Source organism: Arvicola amphibius, chromosome 1, assembly GCF_903992535.2.
Source record: "Arvicola amphibius chromosome 1, mArvAmp1.2, whole genome shotgun sequence".
Classification (NCBI taxonomy): Eukaryota; Metazoa; Chordata; class Mammalia; order Rodentia; family Cricetidae; genus Arvicola; species Arvicola amphibius.
Window position 1 is genome coordinate 184158187 of NC_052047.1, and position 6191 is coordinate 184164377.

General features: G+C 49.9%; 1 long non-coding RNA gene across 2 annotated transcripts; it reads left to right on the forward strand.

Annotated features, from left to right (window-relative positions):
- The first annotated feature begins 258 nt into the window (after window positions 1-258).
- Window positions 259-5900, forward strand: LOC119824035. 2 transcript variants are annotated; one of them, XR_005287012.1, is made up of 5 exons: window positions 259-432; window positions 917-1105; window positions 3126-3275; window positions 3764-3823; window positions 4063-5900. It is a non-coding gene; the product is annotated as an uncharacterized LOC119824035 (long non-coding RNA). The 2 variants fall into 2 exon arrangements; XR_005287011.1 differs by having other exon boundaries at window positions 3126-5900.
- Window positions 5901-6191: the final 291 nt, after the last annotated feature.

Consider the following 6191-nt stretch of genomic DNA (forward strand, 5'->3'; position numbering starts at 1 on the left):
CTCACCCCACCTGCTTCCACCCTAAAGAGCACCCAAACCCACAGAGGGGGTTCAGGGCGGTCCACAGATTCATTTTTCTCTTCCCCTAACATTCTCTTCTCAAACTTCTTTCCACAGACAGTTGCCAGCATATTCTACCTGATGCCCGGTAATTACCTCACCCTCTGGGTCACCTGGCAAAGCTGCCTGTCATCTACTTGGTCTTGCCTAGGGCAGTGACCTCATTGTTGACTCTGATATGAGGTAGAGGGACTTGAGAAGCCAGCGTCCTCCAAAGGGTAGGGGACCTGATGCTGGTAAACCAGCCGCTTGCCAGTGGGAGGCCGGTGTCTGGGCCTGGGTGGAGGGGCTGAAACTAACCGGCATTCACAGTTAAGACTGTAACCAAGAAGCAGTCAAAGACAGATGCAAGGGAGAGCTAAGGCTGACTTGGTGAGTGTGTCAGGATGTCCAGCAACAGGGTCCCATTCAGAGCGGGGTGGGAGGAGCCTGTCCTCTGACTGCCGGGAAGGAATTGACAAGAAGCAGTGAGGTCAACTCAGGAAGTGGGAGATAAGGATTGAATTGTCCGCTCAGAGCTGGAGAGCAGACGTAGATAGCACTTGGTGGACACTCCCAAGCGCTGAGCCTGCCGGGGAGCCTGGGGGCCACCAGGAGAAGACCTAAATCACAGACCTCCAATTACAGGGAGAGCCTCTGACCAAGAATGGTAAACGTACTGGAAGCCACACTCTCCTTGATAGCTCTTGGCCCAGAAACAGAGAAGCCAATCAAGGAGGGGCAAGCCCAGTCCCAGGAGACGCAGGGCTCCTTTCATGGCCTATTTTGACTCCCTGAAGGTTTTACCAATCCCCTCCCTTCTTTTTTTAGGCCATACCATAGTCACTCACTAACTCCCCCCATCTCCCTCACTAAGGGACAGACGTGAGCGGAAGAACTCAGCCCCACCTCACAGCAAGCCTCACATATTAGTGCAGCGTCTGCGTCTCAGAGGACCCAGCTCCACACAGAGGCAACCAGAGCCCTGGAGTGACCAGTCCCTGGGAGTTAGGATCTGCTGACAGAACCAGACAAGAGCCTTCTGCTACCCAGAGGAAAGGGGGAGGTAACAAGAAGGCGCTGGGGAGCAAGATGGTTGCAGTTTGGGACCCCTTTGGAGGAGAGCCCTAGTGGGGACAGAGGTGGGGGCTAGGGTCCTTCTGCCACCTGGTGGCCATGCCAGGCAAAGCACTGATAAAGCCTTTCTGTGTGAATCGACCAGCTTTTTTTTTTTTTTTTTTTTTCTATCACAGTTCTGGTTTTGAAGCTTAAGTTCACAAGAAGTTATCTCTCTGAACCCCAGTTTCTTTGTTTGATAATGCAAACAGACCCGCCATAAAACCCTGTGAGTGTGAAAGTAGAGTTTGAGAGCTGGCTCAGCGTGTAAGGCGCTTACTGTGCCAGCCTGAAAGGCTGTCCCCAGCCCCTGTGTGAAAACCAGGTGCGGTTTTAACATCCACGGCGGTGGGGTGGGAGCAGAGACATGAGGATCCTGGGACTCACTGGTTGTTCTGGTCACTTTCTGTTGCTGTGAAAAGGACCATGACCAAAAGCAACTGGGGGAGGAAAGGGACTGTTTGGCTTACACTAACCACGGTTGATCATTGAGGGAAGCCAAGACAGGAACTGAAATCGGGCAGGAACTGAAGTAGAGGCTGTGCAGAAACGCCAGTCAGTGTAGCTGAAAAGGTGGCTCCAGGTCAGCCTGTGCCAACTTCTGACTCCCATGGCCATTCACAGCTCTATGTACACATCCTTGTATACGACACACACACACACACACACACACACACACACACACGATTATCTGAGAGGTAGCACAAGATAATATGCTCCGACATGCCTGGCCTCTGGGTGGTGAGGACGTAGTAGCCAATGCTTCCTTCCTTCTGTCGCCCACCTAGAAAGCTCATCTCAATGCTGTTCCCTCCATCTTCCCTTCATGACCTTCCACTTCCTTGGTCCCGTGAGACCGAAGTGAAATGCTGGAGGCTATTTATGTCTCCACTCCCTCAACACGTTTGTTTGACCCCTATGTACCAATGTGTTTGATCACATGTGGGCAAGAGGTATGTGGGCAGGAAATACGTCAACATCAGGGTGTATGCTCACCCTTGGTTGGATGCAGGGAGTGAACGGTGGGGGATGGGAGAGGGGTAGGTAGGCAGGAAAAATGTAAGGCTGTATACTTGCCCTCACTGGACCTGATAGGCCTTGTGGGGTAACCTTTTAAGCCTCTGCAAGGTGTGACTTGCGACCATTTTCTGGGAACCCGAGTATGGACCTGGCCAGAGAGTCCATCAATCTGGCCAGGATCTAATTAAAGTTTGCTTCAAATTTGGCTTTAAATTGTAGTAGTGGTCTTCTCCTTGACCTGTGGGATCCAGCCCATTCCTCCGGACCACCGTGAGTTGCCACCCCTTTCAACATGCCCCTGTCACGGTGACCACACATTCCATCATATTCCTCCCTCTCCCACTGCATGGAGGACTTCCATGTAAGAGACCAACTCCATGATGGCCTGCCGAGCTGCCGGGGAGTCTCTGAGTCTAGGATCAAATGAGTCTCAAGTCTCAGAAAGCCAGATGGCTTCCTTGTCCTAGGTCATTGTTTTCCAAATAGGAAAATATCAAATGTTGCAGAAAAAAAAAAATGACCAAGCTTAAAAATCTGGAATAATATTGCCTAGAAATGGCCACTGATATCTTAAAATTCATTTTATTCTATGCATCCATGTCAGTATAAAATACATATAAAGTATCGTGCCACGCTGTAGGTATATATAATAATACAATAGCTGGTGTTGTCTTACGACACCGAATATCATTCCAAAACAGTTAAGTTTGCCACAATCACTCATTTTGAAGCTACCTCATTATTTACTTAACCTTTTTTTCATTGTTGAAATTTATTGCCTAAAAGAAGCTGTTACCAACCATACTGGCAGAGTCCTAGATTTGGGAGTGGAAGGTCAAACAGAAAAAGTGATAAAAGCCACCACTTCTCAGTTCTCAATCAGAAACTGGATCACCGTGTGGTTTCGCCAGCTTACCTTGCTCTTTCATGAATGTCTGCTTCTTTCCCAGGTTCTAAGGAGACAGCCCATTTTTGGAACGGAAATGAGGTTGGATGTGGACCCGGAGGGAAAGAGCTGATGTCTGATCCAGAGACAGCTCCATGAAGGCTCCTGTAACTGAGGGTTCCTGGCTGCCTCAGGCCAGCCTTGATGCAGAGGCGTAAGGATCCCTCGCTTTGGTCTTAGAACTTGGTCTATTCTCTGCTTAGTGGCGGCAAACTATTTCTGAATCCCAAGAACTCATGGTTTAGAACTTTCTCCATAGGACAGAAAATAGGTTAACCAGGCATGGTGGTGTGTATCTATAATCCTGGAACTTAGGAAACTGAGGCAGGAGGATTGCTGTGCACTTGATGGTGTAAACTATATATGAGCTTTTGCTTAGTTGATCAAGAGGCAGCTTGAGTCTGACGCTCCTCACTCCACTTTGCCCCTTCTTTAAGACATTTAATAATTTAAATAATTATAATTTTTAATTTAGATAAATAGGCATTTATTTAAGGTGAGACAGCCGCAGAGCAAATCGTTCTTTAATGGTGATTCTGGTTGAAGCAGCTTCAAAAGCACCCTAGACCGGGCACGTCCACAGATCTCAACTACACGATCACTTCTGTGCCCATTCTTCTCTCGCTTCTCTTTCCTGAACAGCATCTTCAGATGTGGCTGAAGTAAGACTTATCTCCTCGTATCTCATCCACTGTTCCTTAGGTAAGAGCGGATGCCTCATGGTCAGGTCCAGGGTCTCTTAATGCGAAAATCCTGTCATTATAGGGGTCCTCTGGAAGCCTCCTTTTGGTGGCTTTCACATCTTCAGTCTCTAGTATTGTATAACCGCTCCCTAACCCAGTTTGTTGACTCCTGCAGCATTGTAATAGATGCTTGAATACCATCCAACCTCACTTGGGCAACAGCCTACTGTTTTGACCACCTGATTGCTCTTTTAACAGGAAAAGTTGAGTGTGCCATGAAGTTTAAGAGCTTGGAGAATTGCCGGGCAAAAGTGTCATGAGATTCCTCCTGATTACCACATTCATGACTGCTTGAGTGGGTTTAAACAGCAGAGGAATGAGGGATGCCTTCTGGGATTTCTCAATCTGTGCTGCATAGCCTGTTCCATAGGGTGGTGTGATCTGATCGACGTGCAAGGACTCAGTACTGAGCAGGGAAAAGCGATCGGATGGGTCTAGAGCTCTCAGAATGGGGAGACCTGTCACAGGAGGAATGTCCTCAAGTCCATGCAGACCCCTGCTGATCACAGGCCTCCTCCAGATTTCAGAATTGCCCAAGGGAATGGGAAACCAGCTCATGTTCCTCTCTCTGCTTCTCAGGGACCACACTGTTGCCATCCCATTCCTGACCCCATCCCAGGGTCTAATTTTACAAATCTGGAGTCCTTGTGCAACTGTTCAAAAGGCTCTTGGCTGAGAGCCAGCCATGCCCTCCCTACTTACGCAGCTGATCCAATGCAAGTTGCTCCACCCTGGCCCAGTTCCTCACCCCTTTCTCCAAGGAAAGTGGGCATCTCAGTGCATCTCACTGGCTGGTACAGGGCAGAGATGGACACGTGCCCTTCTGGAAAGGGTTAGACAGTCCTCAGATGCAGACCATGGAGGGAGTCACCTCTTTCCAGTGTCGGGTCCTTGGATAGAAATTCATGTGATAGATTCACGGGTATGACACACTTTTCCCTCACTGCCCTAAAGCTGGGCACGTTGAGTTATGAAGGGGCTGAATTGGTTGTCGTCTCTTTATAAGGACACTTAATGCTGGAGATTTTGATGGAGACCAACACCCTTATGAGACAGGGTTGACTTCTGCTCCGGGCTATTCCACAGTCATCAGGGAAGATTGAGAGAGGAGTCTTTTTCTCCACTCATTAGAGCACAGCTCAAGGGGACACAAAGAAGGACCTGGGAGACCGCTGCTGAGCTGATGGGGAGGAACACCTCTTACATCCTGTCCCCAGCCTTGTCCCTACCCAAATCCATGTGGCCGCTTTTAGGAGCTTGCAGTGAATGTCAGCTGAGACCCACCATGATGTTCCACAGCACCCTTTCCCCAGTCCCTCCACTGCCCTTTGATCAGCTCTATAGTAGGGTATCTAGACATCTCATCCCAGGGTCCATTTGACCCCAGTGCTGGCTTCTGTCTCCTGTTCCCCCTTCTACTTTATCTGCACAGCACTCTCCCTTCTCTTTAATTCCTGACTCAGTTCCTCACGGCTCATGTGTCCTGGGCCCTGCAGAGGGAGGGGAAGGAGAGGAAGGTGGAATACAGAGAGGGGAAGAGAAAGAGAAGAAGCTCATCCTACTCCCTGTCCACCTGGGGATCACAGCTTCCTATCGCAGACCAGAGGCAGAGCCTGCTCTCAGTTGCCATTGCCTTGTCTCTCTTCTGCCTATGCCAGGATGGGCCTTTGTCATTGTTTCTATCTTAAGAGTGGGACTATCCTTTCCCATGAATGCTGTGGAAAATCCCAAGGGACAGGAACTATAAACACTGGGGAGCAGAGCCTGGGATGACCTTGCCTACAGAAGCCCCACTTCCCCAAATGGAACCCCGAGGATCCTCACTGTCTTCAATATAGCACTCCCCCAGCCTCAGCCCAAGAAGCCTGAAGAGAGATGCCAGGAGAAGACACAGAACACTGGCGTCCAGCTGCTGTTTCCGTATATGTCTTTGTGTCATGGGTCTCAGGCCGGGGAGTGCTCTTCCAGGGTATGCATGGCTTTGTGGAGAGCAGGTGCTCAGAGGAAGTAGTAAAATTGAAATTTTGGTGTCTTTGGTTTGCCTGTGTCAGAGTTGGTTGGCCTAGAACACAGAGGCCAGGATCCTGGTTTCCCAGAAAGGTCACTTGGCACTGTCAACACTTGGGGACCCAGAGGGTATGGAGGAGTGTGGTGCATGGGGGACTGAGGTGGGGGGCCCCACCTGGAACAGATGCCCACCCCTTTTATGTATTTACTCTGATCCCGTATCCTCACCCCGTCTCCCACAGGGACTTTGTAGGAGGGCAGGCAGGGGTGTGTGTAGCCAGGTCCCAGGGGTCATAGGATGGGCAAGAAAGGACAGGGTG